The 15,639-nt window shown below is 35.9% G+C and overlaps 1 protein-coding gene across 2 annotated transcripts in view; it reads left to right on the top strand.

Annotated features, from left to right (window-relative positions):
- The window catches only part of LOC131152399 (dihydroxy-acid dehydratase, chloroplastic), a 73,309-nt gene that overhangs the window by 49,073 nt on the left and 8,597 nt on the right, over nt 1-15,639 (top strand). The gene's annotated exons all lie outside the window — the stretch shown is intronic.

Genomic DNA, 15,639 nt, shown 5'->3' with positions numbered 1-15,639 from the left:
TTTGAAGTGAACATTATTTGCATCTGAAAATCCTTCTTTCTTTACATAAGCCCATTTGTAACCAATTGCTTTCTTCCCCTTGGGCATTTGGGCTTGCTCCCAAGTCTAATTTTGATGAAGAGACTGCATTTCTTCATCCATTGCTCTTTTTCACTTGTCTGATTCAGAGTTCCTCATTGCTTCTTTGGAAGTGTAAGGAACATTATCCTCCACAATTGGAAGTGCATGGGCCACCATATCAGTATATTGAGCAGGTTTTCGAATTTCTAGTCTTGGCCTCTGAGAAACAATTGATTCTTGTTGTTGTGAAGATTCTCGAATTGAAATCTCCTCTTCTTGTACACTATTCTCCACCGTAACTAGAGAGTTACCTTGTGTAGCCTCATTTCTCACTGGGTTTCCCAAAATTGTCTCAACCTCCACCTGTTGTTGAGTACCACTTGTCTTCTCTTCAACTTGTGACTCCTTGCGTATTGTTTTCTTCATCATCGCAAGTTCATCAAAAGTCACATCCCTGCTTAAAATCATTTTTTTTCGTCTCAAGACACTAAAGACGATATCCTTTGACTCTTGCACTTATCCCCAAGAATATTACTTTCTTGGCTCTTGGATCCAATTTAGATTCTTTAACATGCTAATAAGTTGCAGTTCCAAATACATGTAAAGAATCAAAATCACCAGCAGGCTTTTCAGACCATACCTTATAGAGTGTTTTTCCCCTTATTGCAGATGATGGTGGACGGTTGATGAGATGACGTGCATATCTAACGGCCTCAGCCCAAAACCTTCGTCTAACCTAGCATTAGATAACATACATCGAACTTTCTCCAGTAAAGTGCGATTCATGCGCTCTGCCACCCCATTCTACTGTGGTGTATCTCTAACTGTGAAGTGTCGAGCAATACCTTCATCCTGACATACCTTCATAAATGGGTCGCTTGTGTATTCATCATCATTATCTGATTTGAGCCGTTTAATCTTTCTGTCAGTTTGAGTTTCAACTAATGTTTTCCACTTAAGGAAAATATCACACTTCATTTTTATGCTTCATAGAATACACCCAAACTTTTTTGAAAAAATCATCAACAAAAGTGACAAAATAATGCATACCACCTAATGAAGCCGTTTTTGTGGGCCCCTATACATCTGTATGGATCTAGTCTAAAATACCTTCAGCCTGGTGGATTGCAGTGCCAAATTTCACTCTAGTCTGTTTTCCCAGAATGTAATGCTCACAAAATTCAAGTTTGCATACTTTTGCACCCTTTAACAAACTTCGCTTAGCTAATTGTTGCAAAGATTTTTCTCCTGCATGTGCTAATCGCATATGCCATAACCTGGTTGAATTTGAACTTGCATCTTTCTCAGAGACAACAGCTGCTGAGTCAATAACTGTACTACCTTGTAAATAGTACAAGTTATTTTTCCTTATTTCTTTCATCACCACCAGTGCACTTGATTCAATCTTTAAGGTTCCATTTTCAAAGTGATAGTGAATCCTTTAGATTCCAAGGCACCCAATGAAATCAAATTTTTCTTTAGACTTGGAACATACCTAATATTAGTCAAGGTTTTAATAGTTCTATCTTGACATTTCAATTGTATTGATCCTATTCCATTTGTTTTACAGGCATTATCATTTCCCATAAAAACAACCCTACCATCTAATTCTTCAAAATTAGAAAACCATTCCCTATTGAGACACATGTGATAGGAACAACCAGAATCCAAAATCCACTCACCAAAATAATGTGACAAAGATGTTCCAACAAGAGAAAAATTTGACTCACTTCCATCATCATTGGCAATATTGACATTAGAATGTGCTCTGCCCTTATTCTTCTACTGTAATTTAGGGCAATCTTTCTTCCAATGCCCTCTCTGACGACAAAAGACACATTCATCTTTAGCAGGTCTCCTATGAGATTTACTCCTCCTTCTAGGCTTGCGACTCTGAGAACGTTCCCTTATTGTTAGTGCTTTAGCTATTTCCTTATGGACCCTCTGATCCTTCTTTCTGCATTCAGTACTAATTAATGCAGTACAAACAGCATCAAAAGTAACTTTATCTTTCCCATACAATAAAGTGGTGGTCAGATGTTCATAATCATCAGGGAGAGAGTTTAGCAACAATATGGCTTTATCCTCATCTTTAACCTTTTCATCCAAATTTAAAAAATTGGTCAAAATTTTATTGAAAGCATTTATGTGGTCATTAATCGAAATACTTGGTTGATACTGGAAGCGAAACAATTTTTTTTTCAAATAGAGCCAATTTTTCAGACTCTTGGTCATAAATGTATCTTCCAATGTCTTCCACAATTTCTTTGCAGATGTCTCCCTCATAACACAATATTTTTGATTTTTAGCGACACAGACGAATCTTACCACATGCCTTTTCCCAATCTCTGTCACTCATATCCACTGATTTATCATCCAAAGTAATATCTAATTCTTGTTGATACAGGATGTCCATCACCTTACATTGCCACATACCAAAATTATTGGTACCATCAAATTTCTCGACCTCAAACCGAGCATTACTTATCGTCTTTGAAGTCGAAGCCGAAGAGGTTGGGGTTCGTGCGGACAGAGTTTCTTTTACTGTTGCACTAGTTTCTGCCATCTTCTATATATTCAATAGCAACCAACAAAGCAAAAGGCCTAGGATGAATAGTACGTATTAACTGTGTCTAATATGTTTTATCCTATGAAATTCCACTTTGACCAGACCGACAATCAGGGAGCGACTGAGCCGCAATGGTCTCTGAGTACTCGCTTAGATAAGGTCTTTCTTAGGCATCAAATGTGGAATCAAGGATCTTAACAGAGGAACACCTCCGTATCGGCACTATTTAACCTAGCTCTGATGCGAATTGTTTTTCCGGGCACCCCACTTGTGCCAAACACTAATACTACAACTAATGCTATTGAAAATATAAAGAACTAAAGCAAATGCAGAAACTTATAATGAAAGACGGTAAAAAGAACAAGACAAGAATTTAACGAGGTTCGATACAGAATTACCTACGTCCTTAGGCGCCGACGATCAATCGACTACTTCTTGACAAAGTACAACTTTGAGGTGTGTTTTACAAATGTAGAGTTGAGATCTTTATATAGCTTCAACCTCAAGTCCAAAAAACACTTCTCACAAATGTGGGACAAACAAAGAAAAAATTCAAAACAACTTTTTATACCAATGTGGAACTATTCTACCAATGTGGGACAAAAAACAACAATTTGCATCATTTGAAGGGGGTGAAATTTATAGGATGTTGAGTCTTGAGTGTGTTTTTCAATTTCAATCATTTGCGTGCATAACCAATGCATATTTTTGTGTTTAGTTTAGAACGTATCAAAGACTAGGAAAAAAGTTGCATGCCACACATTATTTTTTCTAAACTATTGTTAGTAAGGACGAGACTTGATCTTTGAGATCAGTTGCTCCCTTCCATTGATGGTGGTTTGGTTCATGCATTTTCATGTATGTATATTATGACCAGTAAATTTGATTTTGTTGGTGAATGATACTGATTAAATATGTCAATAAATAACGAATTATTGTGGGGAAATTGGCTGGAAAGAAATGCTAAAATTTTTTCAGGAAGAGTTTTTCACTGTGATTCATTTGGTGCGGCAGAATTTGATAGGCTTCTCTTTGGCTTATTGTGCTGGCTGTTTTAAGGGCTGCTATTTTCAAGATTTCACTAGAGATTGGAGTGCTTTACTAAGATGATGCCATTTTATTTTCTATATACATTTGTTGAAGGATTTCTTGTTCGCTTTTTTTTATAAATTATCTTCTGTTTTTAATATTATTTCTTTTTCTATAATAAAAAATGTCAATAAATAGTAGAACTTAAGATCATATTTATGCACAACATCTCCTTGCTGAACATATTGTAACTACTTACCATGCAACTTCAATACCTGAATGATATTCTTTAAATTAAGTTCATAGCTAAAATAGAAATAAAATTTAAATTTACTAAAAGTAGTTTTGATGATTGATTGAGGAGTTGCAGCCTGATCTTGTGTCTCTCTCATGTCTCGTATATCCCTCCCACTTGTTTGCTTTTCTTTTTCTTCTTCTTCTTTTTCCTTGCCCTATCATTATACAGTCAATGTCCCCATCCCAACCCGGAACCTATGAAAGAACTTTTTGTACAAGCTCACGAAAGGGTTAATTGGAACTCTTTGATAAGATACTCGTTAGGAAGGGGCTTGGTGGAAGGTGGCTGTCTTGGATGAGTGGTTGATTGTGTAATGCATTCTCTTATATTATGGTGATTGGTGAACTAAAGTTGTGGTTTAGGTCATTGAGGGGTGTTAACAAGAGGATCCGTGATCTTAATTCTTGTTTGTGTTAGTTGTCGAGTAGAATGGTGGATATGGTGGTTGATAAAATCTCATGAGAGGGCTTGAAATGGGTAGAGAGGGGGCTATTTGTGTCTCACCTTAGGGCCTGTTTGGTATAGTTGCTGTTTTTTGCTTTTTGTTTTTGTTTCTCTAGTGAAAAAACAGATTATAAAAACATGTTTTTTTTTGTTGTCAATTTTCTGTTTCTGTTGCTGGTTTTTAACTATTTGCCAAAACTAAAAACCATTTTTATGGTTTTTCAGTTGTTTTGGTCACTTGTAGCTAGAAATTTTAATATCCAGAAATAGTTTTTTTGGATTAAATTATTCATTTTATACACTTTTAAGTTAAAACTAAAATTAAATGACCATCTTAATTTAAATATAATTAATAGAAAAATATACATAAATTTCAAAAAATAATAATAAAGCCAATCGTAAACTAATTTTACTATTTTTCAATTGTCATGTCCAATAAAATTTTTATTGTAAAGTAAATTTTGAAAGTAGAACAATTAAGATAACTAAAATAAATTTTATTTTTATCATGGTACTTTTTTTAATGTTTATTATTTGTAATTTTTTTTTTTTTATTTCGATCACATTTTTATAATATTTTGATTTAAAGATGAAAATGTGTGTAAATGTTAACCTAACAGGTTGCTGGTTTCTTGTTTTTAGTTTCTATTTTCAGTTTTTCGTTTTGTTTCTAGTTTTCATTTCTCTAATTTTTGCTAATGATACCAAATGACCCCTTAGTTTACTGATGACACTTTTTTTCTTAGATTGTAGAGATTCTTTCTTGAACGTTCTTACTCCTAAATTTCTATTGAGTTTCTAGGCTAAAAGTTCATTTGGTGAAGATTGGAATTGCTACTATTTGTCTGAGCTCTAGTAGATCTAGGGAGTTGGCATTGTTGGTATCTGGATTGATTCTTGTCTTATTTAAGGGTCCCTTAGGGTGGCAATCCTAGGTCAATTGTTTTTTGGGATATAGTTTTGGAGAGGTTGTCTAGCCATTTAGATGGGTGGAAAGGTGCATTATATTCTCTATGGTTCATATTACTCTCATTCAATCTTGTCTTGCTAGTGCCCCTATTCTTATTTTTCTATCTTTAGAATTCATGTGGTTCTTGCTAATAAATTTGTGAAAATTATGGTAGATTTCCTTTGGTTTGGGGAAGGGGAGAAGAGGGATCACTTGGCTAGTTGGGTGTAGGTTTAATATGCATGGGGTTTTGGCTCTTGGTATGCTAGTGTTTGAAAACATTACTTTTGTGGCTAAATGGTTATGTGGTTCGTTTAGCTTTCCTTTGGTCTGAGAAGGGGAGAAGAGGGATCACTTGGTTAGTTGAATGTAGGTTTAAGCATAGTTGTCAAATCGAGAGTTGAATCGTGAATCAAAATTTCAATTTTGGGAATCGAGAATCGAATCGAATCATAAGATTTAGTACAAATTTCCAAATCAATCCTAAATGACGTGCATATATTGATACAAACAACAAGTGCAATAGTAAAATACATTTAAATTTTGACAATAAAAAAAAATCATATTTCATGTGTATGCTTTCCCAAAACCAATGACAATATGAGAATGAGTCAAAAAATATTAATAAAAAAAGGAATTTTGTGTTGTTTATGGGAAGGGAATCAAGAAAAAAAATTTGAACAGTTGAACTTCTAGTGTTTATCAACGATAAAAAAACAACAACAATATTTCATGCATATTCTTTCACAAATTAAAAATAAAAAAAAATTAACCTAAAAAAATGATAATAATTGAACAAGATACTAAAAAACCAACTTCTAAATCTCAACAACACAACAAAACAAGAGTACTACCATAGCCAGTGAGTGTTCTGCTGCTTCTCAATGGCAAAATGCTATACTTCTATAGTGAAGATGATTTTGTGAAGACAACATAGGACCTAAAATTCTATTTTCTCTTCTTTTCTAGTACAAAATTGACGTAAACAAGGAATAGAAGGTAATCATGTAAAAATAAAAGCAATAAAAAAGCAAAGAAATATTGTTTTGGGGATTTCAAACTAGTTGGGCTTGTCAGGATATGATAGGTGTAGAATCGTGTGAATCGATAGATTTGGATCGAATCGTTAGATTCACGAGGTGAATCGGTAGATTTGGCAATGATTTAGTTGTTTTTAGATTTACTAGTAAGATTTGAATTGATTTGGTGTAGAACTGATTTGAATCATATGAATCGAATCACAAATTGTAAGATTCTAACAACTATGGGTTTAAGTTGGATGGGGGTTTGGGTCTTGGTATGTTGGTGTGTAAAAATATTTCTCTTGGCTAAATGGTAATGCAGTTTCCCTTAGAGGAGACTTCTCCTCAGCATGAAACTATTAAAAGTAATTTTGTCTTGCATGTGAATGTGTGGGATGCTAACATGGGAACTAGATGTTCTTTATATAGCCCCTGGAGGTTTATTTCTCTGATTTACCCCCTTTTCATTCCCTATACTAAATTTATTTTTGGTAATGATTTTCAAATTCATTTATGGGAAGATATTTGGGTGGGTAATATTGCCTTATTCATTTCCTTCCCTCATCCTTATCATTTGTCTTCAATTGTTTCTTCCTTTTTGATATATGATAGTCATATGTCCTCTTGGATTTCCATTTTTGCAAAAATCCTAATGATAGGGAGGTGGAGGAGTTCTTTTCGTTGTTATGGTTGCTAGAGAATTGTCTTCCTTCCATAGGAGGAACACCATTCATGGTCTTTAGATTCTTTTTTGGGGGGGGGGGGGGGGGGGGGGGGGGGGTTTAAATATATATATATATATATTATCATTTGACTAGTGCTTATGTGTCCTTTCACCCCATAAAATGTATGTAGAAGGCCAAAGTTTCCTCTAAAAAATCAATGCTTTTATTTGGTTGGTTGTTCTTGATAGAGGTAGCACCAACAATTTGCTGCAAAGTAGTAGGAGACCTTTGAAGGCACTTTCTCCTGATGTGTGTTCTTTATGTTTTGATAGTTCAGAGTCAGCACCTCATCTGTTTTTGAATTGCTATTTTTCTTGGAAAATTTGGAATAAACCTTTTGGTTTATTATGAGAGCATTGGTTTGTTAGTAGTCGGTGGAGGATTTGTTGGCTGCATCATTTTATTTGGGTTTGGTAGGAGTAAAGATGCCTCTGTGTTGCGGAGATGTGTGGTTTTTCACAATGTCATGGGGAATTCGCTTGGACTGAAATGTGCACATGGGGAAAAAGTTTAATTCTTCTTTGTTATGGGATAGGATTCATTATTTCACTTCACTTTGGTGTTTTGCCGAAGAGAGAGTTTTTTTAGATATTTCGTAGGATTCGCAAGCATTGTTATTTTAATCATTGTTATTTATTATTTTTTTAATCATTCGCAAGCATTCATTATTTTTTTTTTGAATTGGAGGATTTCTTGTTCACTTTATTGCACATCCTTTCTCTTCTAATTAAATGTGTCTAATTTTTTCCCTTTATTTTGACTCCCCACATTTTTTGGCTTTTTTTTGGTTGAAGGGGAGGGAGTGGTGTTAGCTAACAAGATCGAGAAAGATTTCCTTTGGTTAGGTGTTGGAGAAAAGAGGGATCATTTGGTTAGTTGGGAGGTTGTGTAGGTTTGAGGAAGGGGGCTTGGAGATTGGTAATTTGGTATCTAAAAACACAGCATAAATGATTGTGGCAGTTTTTTACTTGAGAGTAAAACTTCCTTTTGGCACAAAGTGATCAAAAAGTAAATTTGGCTTTTATGTGAAAGACTAGGACATTAATGTGGTTCTTACATGTTCCAGTGAAAGTCCTATAGAGATTTTTATTGCAAGTTTACCCTTTTTTTTTATTCCTTTGATAAATTATAAAGTGACAACAGTTCTCATATAAAATTTTTGGAGGATGTTTGGGTGGGGAGTTCAGTACTGGAAAATATTTTTCTTTGTCTCTATCATCTTACATCAGTTCATAAGACCTGTATTATTATTTTTTGACTCATGATGGCTCTAGAGTTTCTTGGGATTTTTGTTTTAGAAGAGGTCTAAATGATAGGGAGTTGGAGTAACTTGCTTCTTTGCTGTGTGTGCTAGGAAGGTCAGCTTTCTAAGAGGGATGCTAAGAAGTAGGTTCTTTGGGTGAATTCTCTTTTAAGCCCCTTCCTAGCCATCTTATCATATCTAATGTCCTTTTATCCTTCAACATTGTATTTGGGAGTCAGGTTCCTTCAAATATTAGAGGACGGGTCTTGGATCAGCAGTAAGGTTACTCCTCTGTTCGAGTTCAAGGAAACAGCCTAGCAGGGGTAAGGCTGCGTACATTGTGGTGACACTCCCTCTATCCTTGCAAAGTGGGGAACCTTGTGGCCTGGGGGTGCCCTTGTTCCTTCTAAGATATAAGCTTTTGTTTGGTTGGTGGCCCGCCCTTCATAGAGCTAACCCCAACAATCTGTTACAGAGTAGGAGGCCTTTTAAGGCATTGTTCCCAGATGTGTGTGTGTGTGTTTTGTGTTTTGACAGTTTAGAGACTGTACCTCGTCTATTTCTGCACTTTCCATTTTCTTGGGGCATGTGGAGTAGATTGTTTGGTTTAGTTGGAGAGGAATGGGTGTGCAGAAGATGTTGGATGAGTTTTGGATTGTTTCTTTTATTTGGTTTGGGAAGAGTAAGGCTTCTGCAACTTCGTAGAAGTGTGTGCTCCTTGCAGGGATGTGGGGGATCTGGTTGGTGCAAAATACATGAATTTTTTATTGGAAGAAGCTGTCTTCAAGTTTGCTTTGGATAGATTTTGGTATTGGCATCCCTGTGGGCATTTAGTGCAGGCTGTTTTGAGGGTATATGTTTTGAGGATTTATAGTGGGACAGGAAGGCTTTATTATTTTGATTGTTCTTTATTTCTCATTTTGAGGATTTCTTATCCTCATTACTGTATATTCATCTTTTCTAATTCATGAAGTTCTTTTTCTGTCCAAAAAAAAAAAAAAAATTGAAAGCAAGATCCAAAGAATTTGTTGAAGAAGGAATTCCTTCCATTGAGGCTTGGTTAGTATTTTTTTGAGTAGGAAATATCTGAAATTGCTCATTCCAAGTTTCTTTTCTTCCCAATTGAAAAATGTTAAACCACTACTTTCCCTAAATGCTTAAGCTGTTAGGTTTTGGGCCAACAATGTACATCAAGCCTTAACACTCTCCTGCACATGCAGCGCGATTGCACGTGGAGAGATAAACAGATGATAAACATCATCCATTACAGGGAGTTAGATAATTCTTAACAAACAGTGAACTCAGGCAACAAGACTAGAACCTGAGATCTCCTGACAACCATAGCTCTTGTACCATGTTAGATTCTCACTTTACCCAAAAGTTAAAACTCTTAGATTGTGGGCCAACAATGTAAATCAAACCTTAACCAAAAAAAAAATGTAAAAAAAATTGTTGCCTTTTGTTTAGTTCATTGCCTATTCTTGCTGTATATTTTTAATATATTCGAATCTACGTCCTTTCTGTTGCATCTAGCAACAAGCTTGTTGCACCTAGTGAAACTTAGACAGTTATTTGCATGAAATTTTGTAGCTTTTGTGCATGCATCATGGTAGTCTACGGTTCACTTGCTGCAATTTCAGTCTTCCTAAACATTTGCCTTCTTATTTCATTTTATTGCACAACATGATGAACGGCATGAACATTGACTCTACCTTGCATGAATCTTCACCACTTGACCCCTAACCTTCCCTCTTGGCTTAGGCATTCGTGAGGGGACTTTGTAGATGATAAAATAAAGCTCTCACATAAGCCCTAAATTTTGGATTAATACCCTGTAGATGAAGGTATTGATGAGTCTGCTAGCTAGCCTAATGGGTCCAAATTTTGTGGGTAACTGGGTAAGCCCAAGGGATTCTACCTGCCCCTTGAGTGCATGTAGCAACCGTTAGGGTGAATTGAGGCCCTTGATTGACTGATGAGTTTGTTTGGGATTGAGACCCTCTATTAAATTTGGAATCTAGGTATGATTTTGAAGTTGATCCCATAGAGCACTAGCATACCCCCTGCGCAAGCAGCCCATGCATTTTGTTAAGCCTTGATATACATTGTTGGCCCACAACCTAATAGCTTAAGCTTTTAGGTAAAGTGGTAATATACTATGGTATAAGAGTTGGTTACCAGGAGATCCTAGGTTCTAGTATTGTTGCCTGCATTTATTGTGTGACATTTAAAAAAATAATTGTATTCCTTGTAATGTGTGTTATCTATTGTGTGTTTATCTCTCCACATGTTGTTAGGCTGCACGTGTGGGGGAGTGTTAAGCCTTGATCTACATTGCTGGCTCACAACCTAATAGCTTAAGTTTTTAGGTAAAGTGGTAGTCGAACACATGTCATGATAGGATTCTTGATAAGGGCAATATGCATTTTTTGCACCTATCTAGTTTTGATTGAGAGGTTTATGGGGGATATTTTTAGGTAAAGTGGTAGTCGAACACATATCATGATAGGATTCTTGATAAGGGCAATATGCATTTTTCGCACTATCTAGTTTTGATTGAGAGGTTTATGGGGGATATTTTTTAGAGTGTAAGTCAAATACGTGTGCATATGATGAGAAGTTTGATTCCAATACCTTCTTGCACTAGGATTAAGAAGATGGGCTGTTGAGTAGTACCATTCAAGGGGTGAAGAGAGAGTCCACTTCTCCAAAATCAAACTTAAAGGTTCAGATAAAATAGAAAGTATTTGCAAATTGTTCAGTTGACCTTCTAATGGTTGGATGAGGTAGAGTATGAATGATAAATAACTTCCCCCTTCTCATAAGGAAGAGTTTTTTGGACAGCTCTTGAATCATGACAAACACTAGGACCAGTTGCATGGATCAATTGGAGGAGCTTATGCTTATCAGTGGTGTTGTTGAGGATCCAAACTGTAAAATCTAGGTTTGTTAGCTGAAGCAGAATATTAGGAGACAAGCTGACTTGCATTCACCTAAGACATGACCCAACAATCTAGCTCTTTGACATAGACAAGTAGTTTTAAGACTCCTAAGACATCATGTCAGGCGACTGAGCCCGCTATTCTAGATCTTTCACTTGGTCCAGGTCTACATTAACCTACATGTGTCTGAATATGCTTTCAGAAAAAATATTGCTGAGAATATAGAGCCCAAATCTATTATTTGTCTTAGTGGTTTGGTACTCTTCAGTCGAATAGTTCATGCATGTAGTGTCATCATGACCTTGTGAGACTTCACTTAGCTGCCTGTCATACTCAGAAAGCCTTAGCTCTAGACCCTGAGGCATATGATATACTTGAGGTTGAGGATCATGTCATAGATTTAGTAGAGTATTGAAGGTATGTGGTTGTGCCATTTGATGATTGTAAGAGGATGATAACCCTGTTGGTGTGATGAGGTGTGTATTAACTACTACTATGGATAATGATAAGTGGAAAAGGCTGACTATTTTTCATACCTTTATGTTATATCTCAATTGGACATATGAATTGGTTATCCATGGGGTGATTAACATGAACATGGTGTCCAAAGTTGCTTTGTCTAGACTCAGCTTTAAGCTAAAGCCACAACCTCTTTAAGGTTAATTGTGTGAAGTGTGAACTGGATCAAAAGGTGTCTAATGCCTATTTAGACTTATAAAGATAGGGTTCACCCATGTTAGTTATGGATGTGGCACATCTCCTATTAGGGTGCCCTTAGCTATATGATCTTGATGTAACAAACTAGGATGGGGAAAACACGTGTTGGGGTAGAAATAAAAGATTACCATTTTGGTCCCTTCTAAGCCCATAATCCCGGAGCCTAAGTTTAAGAACAATTCAAATCCACATGCCCTTGCTAAGAAGAGTATCCATTTGCGAGATTTTGACAGAGAATGCTTGAAAGCAAACGTCTGATTGTGGATACAGTGAGAGAGGTTTCCACTGAGGTCAGAAATCCCAAACTTGAGTTTCTCCTTAGGTGAGGAAGTTGTTAAATGAGTTCTTTAATGATTTATTTGATTAGTGTCCTAGTGAGCTGCCACTTTTGCAATATGCAAGACATTCAACATGGTTTTAATTTGGTCATTGGTTCTTAGTCGCCTAACCTTCCTTGTTATTGGTTGAATCCTAAGAAGTGCAAAACTGAATAGGCAAGTAGGATATCTTGTGGAGAAGGGGAAGATAGGTGAAGCTTGGAGAATGTGCATCGATAGCAAAACATTTATAAGATCAGCCTAACCATAGGGTATCTCTAGACTTGAGGATATGCTTGACATGCTAGCTGGCTTTGGTTGCTACTCCTGGATTTACTTGCACAGTGGATGCCATTAGACCCACATCCAATCAGGATGTGAATGGAAGATTGTGTTTAAGACAACAAGTGATGGTTTCTTTGAGTGATTAGTATGTTGGTCATGCTCTGTGGAATCTATAATGCTCCTAGTACTTCAATGAGGATTATGACTCATTTCCTATAGCCATTTACAGGAAAATCCTATTGGTTTACTTTGATGATATCGTGGTCTATAGTAGGTCCAGGAGGAGCATCTAGATCATCCTTACTATGTGTTTACCACTCTTAAGGAAGCCAAATTGTTCTCTAACCTTCAGTAGTGAGCCTTCTTGCATATCAGAGTGCTTTTTTCGTAGCTTCATCTTTGCGTAAGCTAAAGGAGCTGATGGTAATAAGGTCAAAGCCATGAGAGAATGACCTAAGTCTAGGACTATCTATGGAATTCATAGTCACAATGGCTGCGCTATTTCCTATAAGCTCTTATTATTTATTTATTTTTTTCCGGGATAACAAAAGAAGAGATTTCATTGATAAGAGGAGAATTTACAAAAATGAGAAAAAGACTTCTCCTGTCAAAATTCTGGAAAGATCCAGGAAAGCAAACTAATTAAGCAAAACTGGAAAAAAAAAAAAAAAAAAACTTAAAATTCAGAGCAGAAGATTCTTTCAATATCGCTGAATATTCAAAAAACTAACTCCCATAAAGCAACTGCACCCAGCACATCATAAAGAAGGCAGGTAATGAAGTTTCTCCCAAACCAGCTGTCAATTCAATTTCTCCCTGAAAAAATATGTTCCACAACACTGCAAAAATACCACATTTCCATAGTGTCATCCTCTCCTTCCTTCTATCAAACCCCTCAAAAGAAATATGCAACAATTCCTCCACTGATGTCAGGCAGACCCAAGCTTTCTCCCATAAGACCAAATAAGTTATTCCATATTCTCCAAGCATAGTCAGTGTAAAATAAATGAGGTGCCGTTTCAGAATTCAAATAGCATGACATGTATACATCTGGAGATAAGGCCTTCAAAGGTCTGCTGACCTGCAACAGGTTATTAGTGTTGCTTTTATTAAGCATAATCAGCCATATAAGCCTTAATCTTTTGGGGAGCTTTTGCTTTTGAAATAGATGATTATAGGGGAAAACAAGAATTAGAACTGGTTAAAAGCTCAAAAACGGTTTTACAACAAGTTCATTTATAGATTTGAAGAATGTACAACAAGGAGAATAAGACATCTCCTTAACAAAATCTGGGACAAACCAGATAAAAATACGAAGAAGAGACAAAAAAAAAAAAGAAAGGAAAACAAACAAAAAAATCCTGCTGACACTATCAATCCAACAAATATTGTCAATTGCACATAATATCTGAAAAGCTCACCCCTTAAAGTTCCCATAACCAACACACCAAAGAGAAGCCATGTAATTAATCTTCTCCCAAACCAGCAGAAAAGACAACTTCTTCCCTGAGAAAATACTCGCATTGCATTCCAGCCACAGCCCCGAAATTACAGCAAAGAAATCGCAGCAGGGATGTGAAAATTTAAAATAAAATAAAAAAAGATTAGGAGAGTTAACTGTGTTACTAACATGTCTCTATCATTCACTATCTAAAGAAAGAGGAGTTTCATTGGACCTCAAAAACTGATAGTGGGGATGTGAAAAACCAGTCAAACCAAAAAAAAAATTATTGATCAAACCAAACTGAAGTCAGTTTTTTTCACTATTTCATTTTTTAATGTTTTTCAGTTCTAAATTTTGAAATTCCAAAATTTCAGTTCATTTTGGTTCTCAATTCTCTGTTCCTATTTCTCATAAATAGGATAAACTGAACTAAACTGAGATCTCTTGTAATTTATAATTTTTTTGTTTATTATTGGCTGTTTTTTTTTAGGTTCACAAATATGTGGAGTACAACCCTAAATTGAAATCAACTCATCTTTATCCTTTCCCAGTTCTAATAGCCTCTATTCCTCATGCTCAAATGCCCTCTTTGTCATTTTTTTTTTTTCGGTTGCCTTAAATCCCATCATCTCCACCACTATTCTGATGATTTCTATCACCTATGTTACCCTACTTGTGACAATGCTCAGAAGGGTATAAAATGTGTAAAATCATGTAGAATAATTGGATCAAACCCATTTGGTTCATGCCCTAGTGCTGTCCGTCTGAGTGTAGTGTTGAAGACTGAAATAATAACAGAACTGACAGATAAAAGTTTTAGTCAAATTAGTCTCAGCTAATCCCACTAATTTTAGTTGGTTTGGTTAGATGAAGTATATGATTTTTTTTTTTTTAATTGGTAGATTCATTAGATGCATCGACTGATCTGAATGCACATGCCTTAAGAATAAGGTAGCCAATGGGACATAGAGGTGATAGGCTTTGAGAGATTGAATGACGAGTCTCTTTACTTATCCAGGTTCTTTGGTATCATGCTTCAGGAGGTGAGTAATGGTAACTACAGAGAATGTGTTGAGTTTTGTATCCATAAAAGTTATTGATTTAAGGGCACTATGCTATGCATTCTCCACACTGTATTGAGAGATTTCTTTGTTTGAGAGTTGCAGGTGGTAGAGATGGTCATTTGGGTGGAAACAATACTGTTGCCCGTGTTCAGTGTAATTTTTGTTGGCCTTCCTTAAAGGAGATAGATGCATTGCAGTGTTGTACTTACAGGTTGCTAAAACCAGGATATAGAATGATAGACTTTATACATGATTTTCTTTGCCATATATATCTTGGAAAAATTTGAGGATTTTTTCCCAAGAAATAGCCCAAGGTCATGATTCCATTTTTGTGGTCATCGATAGGTTCTCTAAGATGACACATTTTATTTCTTGGAGTAAGATTTATGATGCTTTACATGTTGCCAATTTCTTTGTTAAGGAAGTTTTCGGAGTTTATGGTTGCCTAGCTCAGCAGTGTATGGTGTTTGATGGTGATATAAAGTTTACCAGCTTCTTTTGGAAGAAATTTTGGAAGTTGTGCAGTACTAA

Source organism: Malania oleifera, chromosome 3 (assembly GCF_029873635.1).
Source record: "Malania oleifera isolate guangnan ecotype guangnan chromosome 3, ASM2987363v1, whole genome shotgun sequence".
In the NCBI taxonomy this organism is placed as follows: Eukaryota; Viridiplantae; Streptophyta; class Magnoliopsida; order Santalales; family Ximeniaceae; genus Malania; species Malania oleifera.
This window is presented reverse-complemented; position numbering and strand designations above follow the sequence as displayed.